Below are 14,309 nucleotides of genomic sequence, written 5' to 3' on the forward strand. Positions count from 1 at the left end.
AATAATTTGAAGAGTATTGGACAGCAGTCAAGAGACTTGGATTGTAGTCTCATCTTTGTCACTACATACCTAGATTGTGACTGAATAAACTTTCATAGCCTCACGTCAAACCTGTGCAAAATGAGAAAGAATCAATCCTGCAATTCTCTTACAGGACAAAAATTCTGAATTTACAATTTATTACTAAGTGATATAGAAGAACTCATTTACTCTCTCTTTCACCATTTATTGAATTCCCCAAATGGAGGAAATTGTAAGGAAGTAAATTTAGTCCTAATGCCAGGGAAAACTTCCCAACAATCAAAGTTGTCCAAGAGTGAATAGGTTGCTTCAGGAAGTAGTGGGTTTCCCTCCCCTTGAAGATCTTCAAGCAGAACCTGGATAACAACTAATCTAGTAAATTATAGTGAGAGTTATTTTCATGTATAAAGTAGACTAGCCTTTGAGATCCCTTCACACTCTCAAATTCTATGATCAAGGAATTCAGTTGTGATTTTTTAAGTATTATAAACACTTATTAAGCACCAAGAGTATACTGCCAGATAAGACATTAAAATATTAATTTAGTATCCCTGCCATCAGGCTTACAATCTAAAAGAAGTCATATATTTAGGTGTATCATTAGCCTGTTTTATAATTTCTTTCACTTGGAAAGAGCTATATTAGCAAATAGGTAAGGCAACATAACATCTTATTTCAAATACAGTGTTAACAGTCAATTTTCCTTTTACCTTAACATGTTCCCCCTACATATATTTGGTTTATTTCTAAGAGAAATTATACCTACTCATGTGAAAGTAAGGGCCATGGTTTATTTCATAGCATTTGATTTCTCATATGAAGGACTTTAAATGTTAAGGCAAAGATGCAGAACAGACTACTATGGTATCCTACAAAGTGTGAACCTTAGCTAGTGCCTTATTAACCTGATAAGAATCCTTGTGGTTAGAACAAGTCCTATGGACAAAAGTTATCAAGTAGGCAGCTTGTCTTTGGCATTACCCTCCCTAAGAACTTTCTCCCTTCCCTAAAAGTCTCTTCTCCTCACAGTCCCAGTGGCTCTAATGTTTTCCTCCATGAATTACATAACATGTGATTAGAAAATATACATTATAGAATTAAGAGATATTAGCCCTCTTAAGTAATCTGCATTTTAAATGAGGACTGGTGGGGACATGAATGCTCAATACAAAGAAATGACTTGTTACAGTAAAATATCAGTTATTAGGGAGGCAAAAACTTACTGTGCCTACTTATGTGTTAAATATGTCCTGATTAGGCCCATGCAATCTATGGTGCTTTTTCTTTTCTGTGTCTTTCCTCTGCCAAAGACTTCTGAAGATTTGTGTCTATTTTTTAACATCCAGACTAGTTTTGAAAATTCTGTCCAACTTTTAGACTGGTATTGAAAAAGTATTTCCTAAGTCTTATGTTGCTGGTCATATCTGAGATAATAAAGGCATAGTTTTGAGGAACAGTTATCTAGGGTTTGATTGCAAAAATTATTTTTTTTTTGCATCTGTAGACTCCACAACTTGCAAATAACAGGAACCCAATACATACTAGTTTAAGGAATATATTTAACTTTAAACTACATATTGATTCCATGTTTTACATGAGGTTGACTTCTTTGGGCTACTATAATGTTAAAACACTAAAAATAAAAACCATGTAATTTGCTACAGCAAGTTTGAAATTATTGCCAAAATTTACCTTGGTGAAAGTTATCTGGGAAACAACTACTTATTCGAAGTATTCAAGGGCAGTATAGTAGTTCCCCATTAGTTGATCCAAAAGATGGAAAAATCATTAAGAAATGTACAATGGCATTTTGGTAAACTGATTTTTTTTAATATTAAACATTTATTAATTAATTTATTTTTGTTTTCATCATTCACTTGCACAAGAATTTGAGTTCCAAATTTTTCCCCTTCTCATCCCTCCCCCCAATGCATTCTGAATAACCCTTCCCCTAATCTGCCCTCCCTTCTATCACTCCCCCTTCTCTTTTCCTCTTCCCCTTCTATTTTCCTGTAGAGCAGGATAGATTTCTATACCCCATTGCCTGTATATCTTATTCCCCAGCTGCATGTGAAAACAATTTTTAACATTTGTTTTTAAAACTTTTGGTCCCAAATTTTCTCCCTTCCTCCCTCCCCACCCACCCTCATTGAGAAGGCAAGCAACTTGATACAGGTTATACATGTGTAGTCATGCAAAACACTTCTACAGTAGTCATGTTGTAAAAAACTAACTATATTTCCCTTCATCTTATCCTGCCCCCCTGTTTATTCTATTCTCTCTTTTAACCCTATCCCTCCTCAGAAGTTCTTGCTTCTCATTACCTCCTGTTTATTTTATTCTCTCTTTTAATGCTGTCCCTCCTAAGAAGTGTTTGCTTCTAATTACCCCTCTCCCAATCTACCCTCCCTTCTATAAAACCCTCCTCTCTTAACTCCTTCCCCTCTATTTCCCTGTAGAGTAAAATAGACTTCTATACCAAATTGAGTGTGTATGTTATTCTTTCCTTAAGCCAAATCTGATGAGAATAAGATTCACCCATTCCCTCTCCCTTTCCCCTACTTCCACTCCACTGTAAAAGTTTTTTCTTGTCTGTTTGATGTGAGATAATTTACCCCATTCTACCTCTCCCTTTCTCCTTCTCCCAGTATAATCCTCTCTCACACCTTAATTTTATAATTTAGATATCACCCCTTCATTTTCAACTCACCCTGTGTCTGTCTATCTATCTATCTATCCATATATATGTGTGTATGTATATATATATATGTGTATATATGTATATATATATATATATTTCCCTCTGATTACTCTAATATTGACAAAGGTCTCATCAGTTACAAATATCATCTTTCCAAGTAGGAATGTAAACAGTTCAACTTTAATAAGTTCCTTGTGATATCTCTTTCCTGTTTACCTTTTCATGCTTCTCTTGAGTCTTGTATTTGAAAGCCAAATTTTCTATTCATCTCTGGTCTTTTCATCAAGAATGCTTGAAAGTCCTCTATTTCATTGAATATCTATTTTTTCCCCTGAAGAATTATACTCAGTTTTCCTGGGTAGGTGATTCTTGGCTGTAATCCTATCTCCTTTGACCTCTGCAACATCATATTCCAACTCCTCTGATCCTTTAATATTGAAGCTAAGTCTTGTGTTATCCTGATTGTGTTTTCACGATACTTGAATTGTTTCTTTCTGACTGCTTGCAATATTTTCTCCTTGACCTGGGAACTCTGGAATTTGGCTACAATATTCCTAGAAGTTTTCCTTTGGGGATCTCTTTCAGGAGGTGATTGGTGGATTCTTTTAATTTCTATTTTACTCTCTGGTTCTGGAATGTCAGGGAAGTTTTTCTTGATAATTCCTTGAAAGATGATGTGTAAGCTCTTTTTTTGATCATTGCTTTCAGATAGTCCAATAATTTTTAAATTCTCTCTCCTGGATCTATTTTCCAGTTCAATTGTTTGTCCAATAATAAATTTCACATTGTCTTCTATTTTTTCATTCTTTTGTTTTTGTTTTACAATATCTTGATTTCTCATGAAGTCATTAGCTTCCATTTGCTCCATTCTAATTTTTAAGGAAGTATTTTCTTCAGTGAGCTTTGGACTTCCTTTTCCATTTGACCAATTCTGCTTTTTAAGGTATTCTTCTCCTCATTGACTTTTTGGACTTCTTTTGCCATTTGGGGTTTTCTATTTTTAAGATGCTGTTTTCTTCAGTATTTGTTTGGGTCTACTTTAGCAAACTGTTAACTTGTTTTTCATGATTTTCTTGCATCACTCTCATTTCTCTTACCAGTTTTTCCTCTACTTCTCTTACTTGCTTCTCAAAATCCTTTTGAGCTCTTCCATGGCCTGGGACTGATTCAGATTTTTCTTGGAGGCTTTGGATGTAGGAGCTTTGACTTTGTTGTCTTCTTCTGGTTATATGTTTTGATCTTCTTTGTCACCAAAGTAAGATAATATAGTCTGACTCTTTTTGTGAGGTTTGCTCATGATCCCAGCCAATTACTTGAGTTTTAAACTCTTTGTTAAGGTAGAGGTCTGTTTCCAGTATGGAGAATGTACTGTTCCAAACTTCAGTGGTTTTGTGGAGCTGTTTTCAGACATACTTCTAGGGACCTGTAAATTTTCCATTCTTCCAAGGTGGTATGATAAGGGGCAAGGTGTTTGCTCCTTTCTTGGCCTGTGCTCTAGTCTATGAGTGACCACAAGTACTCTTTTCTGCCTTGCAACTGTGAGGAGGATTCCTTCTCTACCACCACCACTATCTCCCCTATGCCAGCACTCTTCCTTGCCCGAAGACCACTACCCAGAGCTGTGACCCAGATCCAAGTATAGGCAAAGCAAGAGAATCCTGTCTTAGTGCCAGCAAAGAGATCCCTGCAATCCCTCTCTGATCAGCCACTTGATCCCCCCTTTTTCTGTGGGCTGAGAGCTCTGGAAGCAGCCACTACCCTGGTGTTGAACTGGGAATGGGGCCTGACTGAGCTCCTCTCTCACCATGGCCAGACAGACTTTTCCTACTGACTTTCTAAGTTCTCCTTGGTGTTTTGTGGGTTGAGAAGTCTGAAAACTACCACAGTTCCCCTTGACTCAATCCCCTGAGTGCTGCTTCAGGTTTACTGAGGCCTGGTTTTTGCCTGTGTGGTGCAATGGACCTTTCTAATCAACCATCCAGATTGTCTTGGGCTGGAAATTTGTTTCCCTCTGGCTTTGTGTGGGTTCTGCTGCTCTAGAATTTGTTTAGAGTCATTTTTTACAGGTATTTGGAGGAGTTTGGGGGAGAGCTCATATAAGTCACTACTTTTACTCTGCCATCTTGGCTCCACCCTTCCCAAACTGATCCAGTTATCATTTTAAATATGTTGCATTTTTATTTTTTGAAGTACAAGAAAGAAGAACTGAATGACTTCATAATTTCTATTGAATTTGAATCTAGAGGCCCAGATACATTATATTTCATTATATAATATATAGATATAAGCTCCAAACTATCTTTAGGAATTTACTGAGAAATGGGTAGGTGGATGAAAATGGGGAAAATGCCAGTAAGAATGCCTGACTTATGGAATGCAATATAAATGAGCCTGCTGCCTTATAAAAAATTCACATACATAGTACCATACTCATATCACATCTATGATATTGTGTCCACTTCTGACACAAAATTTGAGAGATGTCAATAAAATGGAAAATGTATCCACAGGGCATCTGGGAGAGTGAAGAATGGGAGACCATGTGATATGTAGACCAGTTGAATGGGGCATGTGTAGCCTAAATAAGAAAAGACTTGGGATAAAAGAAAGGACAGTAATGACAGTCTTTAAATATGTGAAAGGTTTTCACATGAAAGAGGTCAAACTTGTTCCATAGTCTCTAATGAGAAAAAGTAAGACCCAGGCACAGAAATAACAAATATATAGATTTCTGAGCTCCATGTAACTGGAAGGGTTCGGACAGAAGCCAGATGATCATCTGGTAGAGGTCTTGTAGAAATGATGCCTGCTTTTGGTAAGAGGTGACACTAAATGACTTCTAAGACATTTTCAACTCTCAGATTAGTGCTAGAAACTCACATCTCTATAATGCTTTAAGTTTTACATGATATATTCTCTGTAGCAACCTATGAGGTAGGTAGTGGAATTATTGTTATCCTCTCCAACCTTTGATGGAGTGGGAAGGAGGATTGGAGCATGATTTTATTGGTATGGGGAAGTCCTTCACATGCAAACTCCCTCTGTGAAGAAATATCAGCAATTCTTTAAGTTGTAGGCTGAAGGAATTTCCAGAGCCACTAAAAATTTTAAGTAATTTGTTCATGGTAACCTAGACAGTATGCATCAAGTATAGGATTTCAACCTAACTCCAAGGCTAGGTTACTATCTACTGTGCCTCCAAATTATTCTGTATTTCATGTTACAAAAAAGGAAATAAACCTAGATGAGCTTGGTGCCTTGACCAAGATCACACAGCATTGAAGCATCAGTGCCAGAATTGGAACCCATACCTTCTGACTCTGAGTCCTAAGTATATTACAATGTACCACAGAGCCTCATTATGATTCTAAAATCCACTAGTAGAGAATTCAAGTTAGTTCAAGCTGCTAGTTGAATGCAAAGTAAAGAAACTTGGATTTGTTATAAAAACATTCTGGCCTTTTTTAATTCAGCATAGTCATTCAATCAATGAGACCATATTGATAAGGTTTGACTCTGCCATATAACTGCCAAAGAGCTACATGTTCCTAAGATACATTCATTTCAGATTCTTGTTTTTACTTTACTTATTTGTGCAATGGATATTGTTAGCCTAAGTCAGGGGGTTGGGCCTAATTGTAAAGTCCCAGCTACACTGGCATTTAATAAATGCCACATATAATACATATAATAGGGGAACTCCTTTCATATTAATTTCTTGAGGCTATAATACCATTTTTACTAGCATTCTTACTAAGCCATTAATATTTCCATGTGGATGGTTGCATCTTTGAATTTATAAATTTTTTTGAAATCATATATATTATATATGTACAATATGCTACATAGGGGACTGGAGACTGGCGCCTAGTTTTGATTGCTTCATCAAGTTAAGGACAATATTTGGCTTTTTCGAAAAAATTTATTAATATGTTTCATAAACAACTATTAGAAAGGGGTGGAGGTACCCTCTCATTCAAGAAAGTTATAGTGCTTATTGTATTGCTTGGAAGGAGCCCAGGCTGTAATTAGTAACAGAATGGATGTCATCTAACTTGAAAATATAAACTCCAGGCACATTTTTTCCCCTCCGGCAGAACATGACCTTGGTGTAGGGATAGAATGACGATGTACACTAGGAAGTGCCCACATTGGAACAGCATTTGTTTTAACTATTTGTGCTGAAAGATCATAGCCCTGAGATCTGAAGTTTGTATTGTCTAGGGAAACTGTATAAATGTATTCCTTTTCAGGAAAAGGGTTATGTTCTTCCTGTTCCAGAGTCCTTCTTTCAGCGTAGGGTACCAGGTGCTGAAACAAACATTATCCCTTCTGGCTGGTGTGTTAGCAGTTGTCTAATATTCCTTATCTGAAATGTGGGATCTCACATGCCAAATGGCTTTGCTCCACAGAATGCTTCCTTCCTTTGTTTAGTGGAAACCTGTCAGCTGCCATGATAGTGTCAAGGCTTATCCAAACTTGAGGTGTGATTATAGATTCAAGATCTCATTTGTGAAAGGTACGTAAGACATTGATTTGTACACCAATTATCCAATTTAGACTGATGTTTCACATCCAAAAGCGTCCAAGAAGAGTGCTAAAAGCTCAAAGCCACTCAAAGACCTCAGAAATGTATATTGGCCTAGGGCAGTGCTAAGCAACCATGCTGTGTGTAATTAGAGAATTAATATCTGCATGATCATAGTGATGAGTTCAAAATGCTCTATTCTACTCCCTGATGTGGCGGACCCAGATGGAAGCAGGCAGAACTATTGACAAGAATACGGTCTGGGCCAAATCCAGCTCCTCTCATAATTTATGTTGTGATTTCTCCTGGAGGTGATAGCAGTAAGGTGCTACTCAGCCGTCAATTCCTCTGAACACCAGGATGCCACTCCTAAAGTTTAAGATGCAGTCTTATTTTCCCCTATGACATGTTTCAAATCTTAGACTTGCTTATTAATGGTTTCTCATTTATCTTCTACCTACCTCAATGAGTACAGATACATTACAGAGGTTATGCAAGCCTACTTCTATCATTATGTCTGTTTAGGTAGCCCAACAAACAAAAAATTTGTCCCTGAGACTGAGAAATGGCCTACATCATGGTTAGTCTATGTTTTGATATATTAAATGGTGTTTAGAAACTATGTTGTGACTTTCCTGTAGTCCTGGGGGCCAAAAAAACCATAATCTTTCATATATTCATTTATTCATCCATTAATTATATCCTGAAGAGTGAAATTGTCTTTCCAACTTTAACATATCATTTAAAGCAGGAAGAGAATTCAGAGGTCATATAATTCAACTCTTTTTGTAGATGGGACAGCATAGGCCATAGGAAATAATGACTTTCTCAAGGCCACAGAGCAGGAATGGATCTAAATGCAATCCCAGGTTTCCTACCATTATTTTCAGTATTCTTTCCATTATAAAATGTTTGCTACCTCTCTTCCTGTGATATGAAAAAAGGAAGGACAACGGTTTTTTTAATTTTTTTTACTCTCAAGAAAACATCTCCATTTAATCTCAAGGCAGAGATTGTTCAATTAATTTTGCCTTTCCATGCATATTTTATGGATTAAGAAAAGAAATTATATAAAATCTAATCTAATAACAAAAATAATAGATGGCATTTATTTAGTGCTTTAATGTTTGCAAAGTGCTTTACATACATTATCTGATTTGAATCTTGAAATAACCCTGTGAAGAAGATGCTTTTCCATTTGACAGATGAGGAAATTGAAGCTAAGAAGTTATGTGCAATGCTCTGGGTCTTAAAGCTACTAAATATCTGATGGAAGCTTGGAGTATAAGTCTCCTTTATTCCAGGTGTGGCCTCCAAGCTACCACCTATACATCTTGCTTCACCCCAAAGCCATAGAGTATTTTTATCTAAATCAATAGAGGAAATATTTACACCAATGAAATCACAAATGCATGAAATGTTAGAGGATGTTTTGAGTTATATTTTATCTTGAGTTCTTTTAGAAAGAAAAGATTTTGACTAGTATTAATTTGATTTAGGAATTTTTCATCCATTCTTCAAGCTGGTGTGGTGCTAAAAAGATATGACATGTAAGATCTCTGATCCGAATAAAAAGAACTCACCTTCACCTGGTTTCAAATAGATATATCTCTCAAACAATATATCTGGAAGAAAATATAAAGTAAAATTTCCTGTTATATCTTTAGGTTCTAAGCTGTGCACTCAGACACATAAAAAGTATATATAGCTAAGGGCCTAGGTACAGCATGGCTTAGACCAAAGATTTACAGCTGGAAAGAAACTTAAAGATCATATAGCCCAAATCCTTCAATTTACAGATGAGAAATAGAGACTCAGAGGTTGAGACTTGTAAATAATCAAAAGAGTGGTAGAGCTGGGCTCCTATCACTGCAAAATCTAGTGCTATTTCTAATATACCACTGGTATTATAGCCCAGAAAAGTAAAGGGGGCATCTAACACTAACTTCTATTCAACCCTACCTTATCCATGTTGTATTTGTTAATTATATGTGCCATATATCAACAGCATGTCAAAGGTTAGTTGGGCAGGGGAGTGAACTGTACCTACTTAAGAAAGCTTTGAATATCACTGAAGGTGTCCTTTCATAACTTTCCAAAAATTCTGTTTCAGGGTTTGCAGATTGTTCCTTTAGTCTATAAGTTCAAATGCAAAGGCTTGACGTGAATCACTTGTTTTGAAATGCCATCCAGATGTGAGTCCTAAAATGCCTGAAAAGACAGAATGATGAATATTAGTGTCAGTAAGTCATGGCATCATGTATTTTTTTTGTTTTCATTATGAAAACAGTGAGCTCCTGCATTATCACTAAATTAAGCTATCTTCTTTCACTTGATTGCTATGTGATGTTCATAATCAGCATTATGATTGGCTCTTGAATGGTCAAAAATAAGAAATAATGTAGTCATAATGAACATCAGTTTGGTGACATTTCCCACGAATGCCTTTAATGAAGCAGATTGTTATCAATTATTCTTAGATCTATCTATAAATATTCAGTTGGTTAAAAACATTCATTTAGCCCTCACTTGTCAAAATGCTATTCTTCAGATTCCATAAGATGTAGCAAGATGAAAGTGGGTACCAAAAAATATGGATCTTGAAAGAAAGATCTGTTGAAATTAGCAGGTTAGAGGCAAGAAATAAAGGTCAAAGGCAGGAGTTTTTACTAAAGTATATGTGATAGGAGTAAAGTGACGGGGCAGCTAGAATATACACTGTGTTCTTAGAAGTCCTTGGTTCAAGTACTGGCACTACTTACCAGCTATGTGACTTTGGGGACATCACTTACCTTCCTAGTTTTCTCACCTTTAAAAGCAGAATCACACCCGAAATTCTTAACTCATTAAGTTTGATGATAAATATATACAACTACTTGAAAGTAAAACCATTATGTAATAGAAATTTCAACAAAGAGACAAATGATTGGGAGTCTGTAAAATATGTAGCCTATTTCTTGGATGTCCTAAGTCTGAAGAAATCCTTAGAGGAATAGAATTTTATTAATAGCAACTATTGTAATAACTATTGAAAAAATAAGTACATTCAATTAAAAAAACATTATTAAGTCTACTGTGTGCAATGCCAACTAAGATATCCCACATCTTAGCAAATATCGTCTATTAATCATGGAAAACAGACTTTTACATTTTATACTCAAATTGGCAAGTTTTATATGATAAAAGGTGAAAATTGTGAACTTTAAATAGAGTAAATAGAGCTTGATCATTCAGGTTCAAAATGTGAACTGTTTCCATGCTTATTCATTTTTGCTCCATCTTCAAAGACTTGCCCTCCATAGAGATTTATATTTTATTTATTTCTTTAAAATAATCATTAATAATTTTTATAAATATTATAGTAGCCTTCATCACAGCAAAGTATAATCATAATTCTTTGATAATATATATTTGTTTTAAATTATCATAATAGACATAATTATAATTATATAATTACATAATTATAAAGGAAAGCTCCTTGAGTAGAGACTTTGTTGTTAACTTATTTTGTTTTGTCTTTGTGTCCCCTGTACTTAGAAATTCAATGTGGGGACAGCTAGGTGGTGCAGTGGTTAGAGCACCTGCCCTGAAGTCAGGAGGACCTGAGTTCAAATCCGGCCTCAGACCAAACACTTGACACACTTACTAGCTGTGTGACCCTAGGCAAGTCACTTAATCCCAATTGCCTAAAAAAAAAAAAAAAAGAAATTCAACTTGATTCAATTCAAGGAGGATTTATAAAGCACCTACTCTTTACAAGACATTGTGGTAGGAAGATACTAAGAGAAATAATAAGCCTTATTTTTAAGGAGATTTTATTTTACTACACAATACCTGGAATAAAGTTGCTTCTTGCATGTAAATAAGCTAAAAGCCTTCAATACCTTGCAGTCTCAGTTATTTCTCTGTCCTCAAACAGGTACTCCAAGTCCATTCATCTGAGAAACAGCTCTACTCTATCCTCTTAAAATTCCATCTCTCCTTACATTTTAACGGGAAAAAATGTGTTTTTTATCACTTGTGGATTTTATCAGGTTTATGCACAAAAGTTTTCTTTATTCCCTTTTTTATTTGTATATGAAAAGGACAGTAAAATACATTGAAATGTCTTACATATATATGTATTCATATATATATATATATATATATATATATATATATATAAACTTTGTTACTACACAGAGCTTTTATCTGAGTCATTCCAAACTGACAGCTTGGTATTGTTGAAATAAACCAGGAAGGGAAAAATAGGGTTTGGATTCAAGTTTAAGCTTTGCCTATGTGATATTGAGCAAGTCACTTAACCTCTGAATGTCAGTTTCTTTATCCTCAATCAATAACTATTAAACACTTAGCATGTTCCAGGGACTGTGCTAAGTGCTGGGGATAAGAAACAAGATAAAAGACAGTCCCTGCCCTCTATACAGAACATAAATAGGAACTAATTAATAGATGGCAGGAATTAGAATTAAGGGTAATAGGGAAAGACTTCCTATAGAAAGTACAATTTTAGCTGGAACTTAAAGGAACAAGGAAACTTAGTAGGTGGAGTTGAGGAGGGAGATGTTTGAGGCATAGGGGACAGCCAGAGAAAATTCTCCCAAACAAGAGATGGAGTGTCTTGTTTTTGGAACAGTCTGGAGGCCAGTGTCACTGGATGGACAAATTAGTGGCAGGGAGGAATTTGTGAGAAGACTAGAAAGGTGGAGGGAGGTGGTTGGTTATGAAGGGCTTTAAATGCTAAAGAAAGGATTTTGTGATCCTGGAGACCCACTGGAATTTAATGGGTAGTGAGGTGACATGATTGGACACATGCTTTAGGAAAACTACTTTGGTAACTGAATGGAGTCTGGATTGGAGTGGGAAGAGTTTTGAGGCTGGCAGACCACCAGTAGACTATTACAATTGCCCAGGTGTGAAGTAATGAGGGCCAGGACTAGAGTGGTGGCAGTATCAGAGAAGGAAAGGAGCACATTAGAGAGATTTCACAAAGGTGAAATCAACAAGCCTTGAAAATGGTGGTGGCAATATTTTACCTACTTATCTCTCAAAGGGTTATTCTCAGACCCAATTGAGATAATTGTTGCAAACCTTTATAACTTTTAAGTTATGATCATATTTGTGGATGGTTATCTCTTTCTCTGTCTCTTTGTCTCTCTCTGTCTCTTTTTCTCTTCTCCCTCTCTCCCAGCTTCCTCTCTCCCTCCCTAAAACTTCCTCCATTCCATTCTAAATGCAAATGGAAGTTTTCTTTTGACTATCAGCTCTAATTTTACTCCAGCTTCCTATTTCATTTAATATTTTTTTCTCAAGCATCTTATCTCCAACAGGAACTTACCATGTAAGATTTGGTAAATGTCAATAAAGATAAGCTTTCTGGCAGTTAACTGGAACCAGGAAACTCAAAAGACCACTTAGGAGATTTTTGAGAAGAGTTACAAAGGTTTGTTTAGTTTAGACTGCAGATAAACATTGAAACTTTTGAGAACCTCTGTGAAAGAGACTAGAATGCCATCACTAAAGGTTTCATATCAGGACATTTCCATATACCAAATAAAGTCAAGTGGAAAATACACTTTTTATTTTTATTTAATTAAGACCAGGTGTTAATGTTTGGCTGTACAGTCACATTCAAATATATTCTCGGGCACAAATCACTTGATATGTATAACACAAGCATCAGGCATGTGTGCACTTGTCAAGAATTTGAGTTTCTTTAAATTCCTAATGTTTATTGATGGAATGTAATCACCCATTAACAACAAAACCCAAGAGACAGTCTTAAAGTACTTATAGTAAACTGAAGAGTCATTTCTTCCTTTTGGTTGACAATTCAAAAGGAAAAAAAAGTCTCTTAAAGCTTTGATGAAGATCCATGACAGCCCCAAGGGAGAAGACAACATCATGAATTTTCCTTTTGCTAAGAACTTTCATCTGGGGGTGAGTCAGACACCAGGCCACAAAGGAAAGTCCCCACTCATTTGGCTTAGAGTTTGGAATCTGGAAATTCATCACAAAACCTGTTCTCATCATGCAGAATACTACAGATACTGTATTTCAAAATAAAATATGAAACAACAGGGTATGTTGTGTATTTGGGACCTCTGATTGATAAAATGGCCTTACTTCATGAGTTGAGGGAGTGCATTAGTCATAGGAGTAAGTATAATTTAGAAGCTATTTTAAATCAGTAGATGATAATGATTTAGCCATTTGTCATAAAAAAATCCTTTAATTCAAGTCACAGAATGCAGATTCCAATCCTAGTTCTGCATCTACTACCTTTGTGACTTTGTGTACTTTATGTCTCTGAGTTTTAACTCCTAATCTATGAAATGAGAAGTTTAAATTAGATGGCAGGTCCCTTCTAGCTCTAAATCTATGAGCCATTTATTTTTCTTGACTTCTATTTAAAGAGGTCATATACATATTATATGCCTCATTGTAAGAAAGAATTTGTAAGATGACCATTATTCCTTTGAGGAATGTGTATTTGTTAGATTCATTGATATGTTCCTTATAGCCGGATAGCAGCTATCTGATATCTAATAGCAGCTATCCAGATATCTGATCTCCCAGCCTCCTCTCTCTGGTTTTTTTTTTTTGATAGAGTGTAGGATCCTTGAAAATAGGGGTTCTTTCACCTTTTGATAATTGTGTCCTCAGAACTCAGTACAGGGTAAATGCTCCAACCAGGACATTAACCAATAGAAAGACTTCATATACATCACAATATTTATAGCTGCACTTTTTGTCCCAGGCAAGAACTGAAAACAAGGTAGATGAGTTAGAGAAAGATTAAACAGACTGTTGCACATGAATGTAATTGAATATTTTTATTTTGTAAGAAACAAAAAAATGCTGAAATAGAAAAGTGTAGAAGGACTAATATGAATTGTTGTAAAGTGAAGGAGAACCATGAAAACAATATACATAATAACTCCAAAAATATTAAGTGAAAAGAACAATAACCACAGAATCATAAAATAATTGAAACCAAATATTAAAATATATAAAGATTAAGCTTGGTGCTGAAACATAAATTTGAGAAGCCACCTT

This window comes from Vombatus ursinus, unplaced genomic scaffold (genome assembly GCF_900497805.2).
Source record: "Vombatus ursinus unplaced genomic scaffold, bare-nosed wombat genome assembly UNPS02014818.1, whole genome shotgun sequence".
In the NCBI taxonomy this organism is placed as follows: domain Eukaryota; kingdom Metazoa; phylum Chordata; class Mammalia; order Diprotodontia; family Vombatidae; genus Vombatus; species Vombatus ursinus.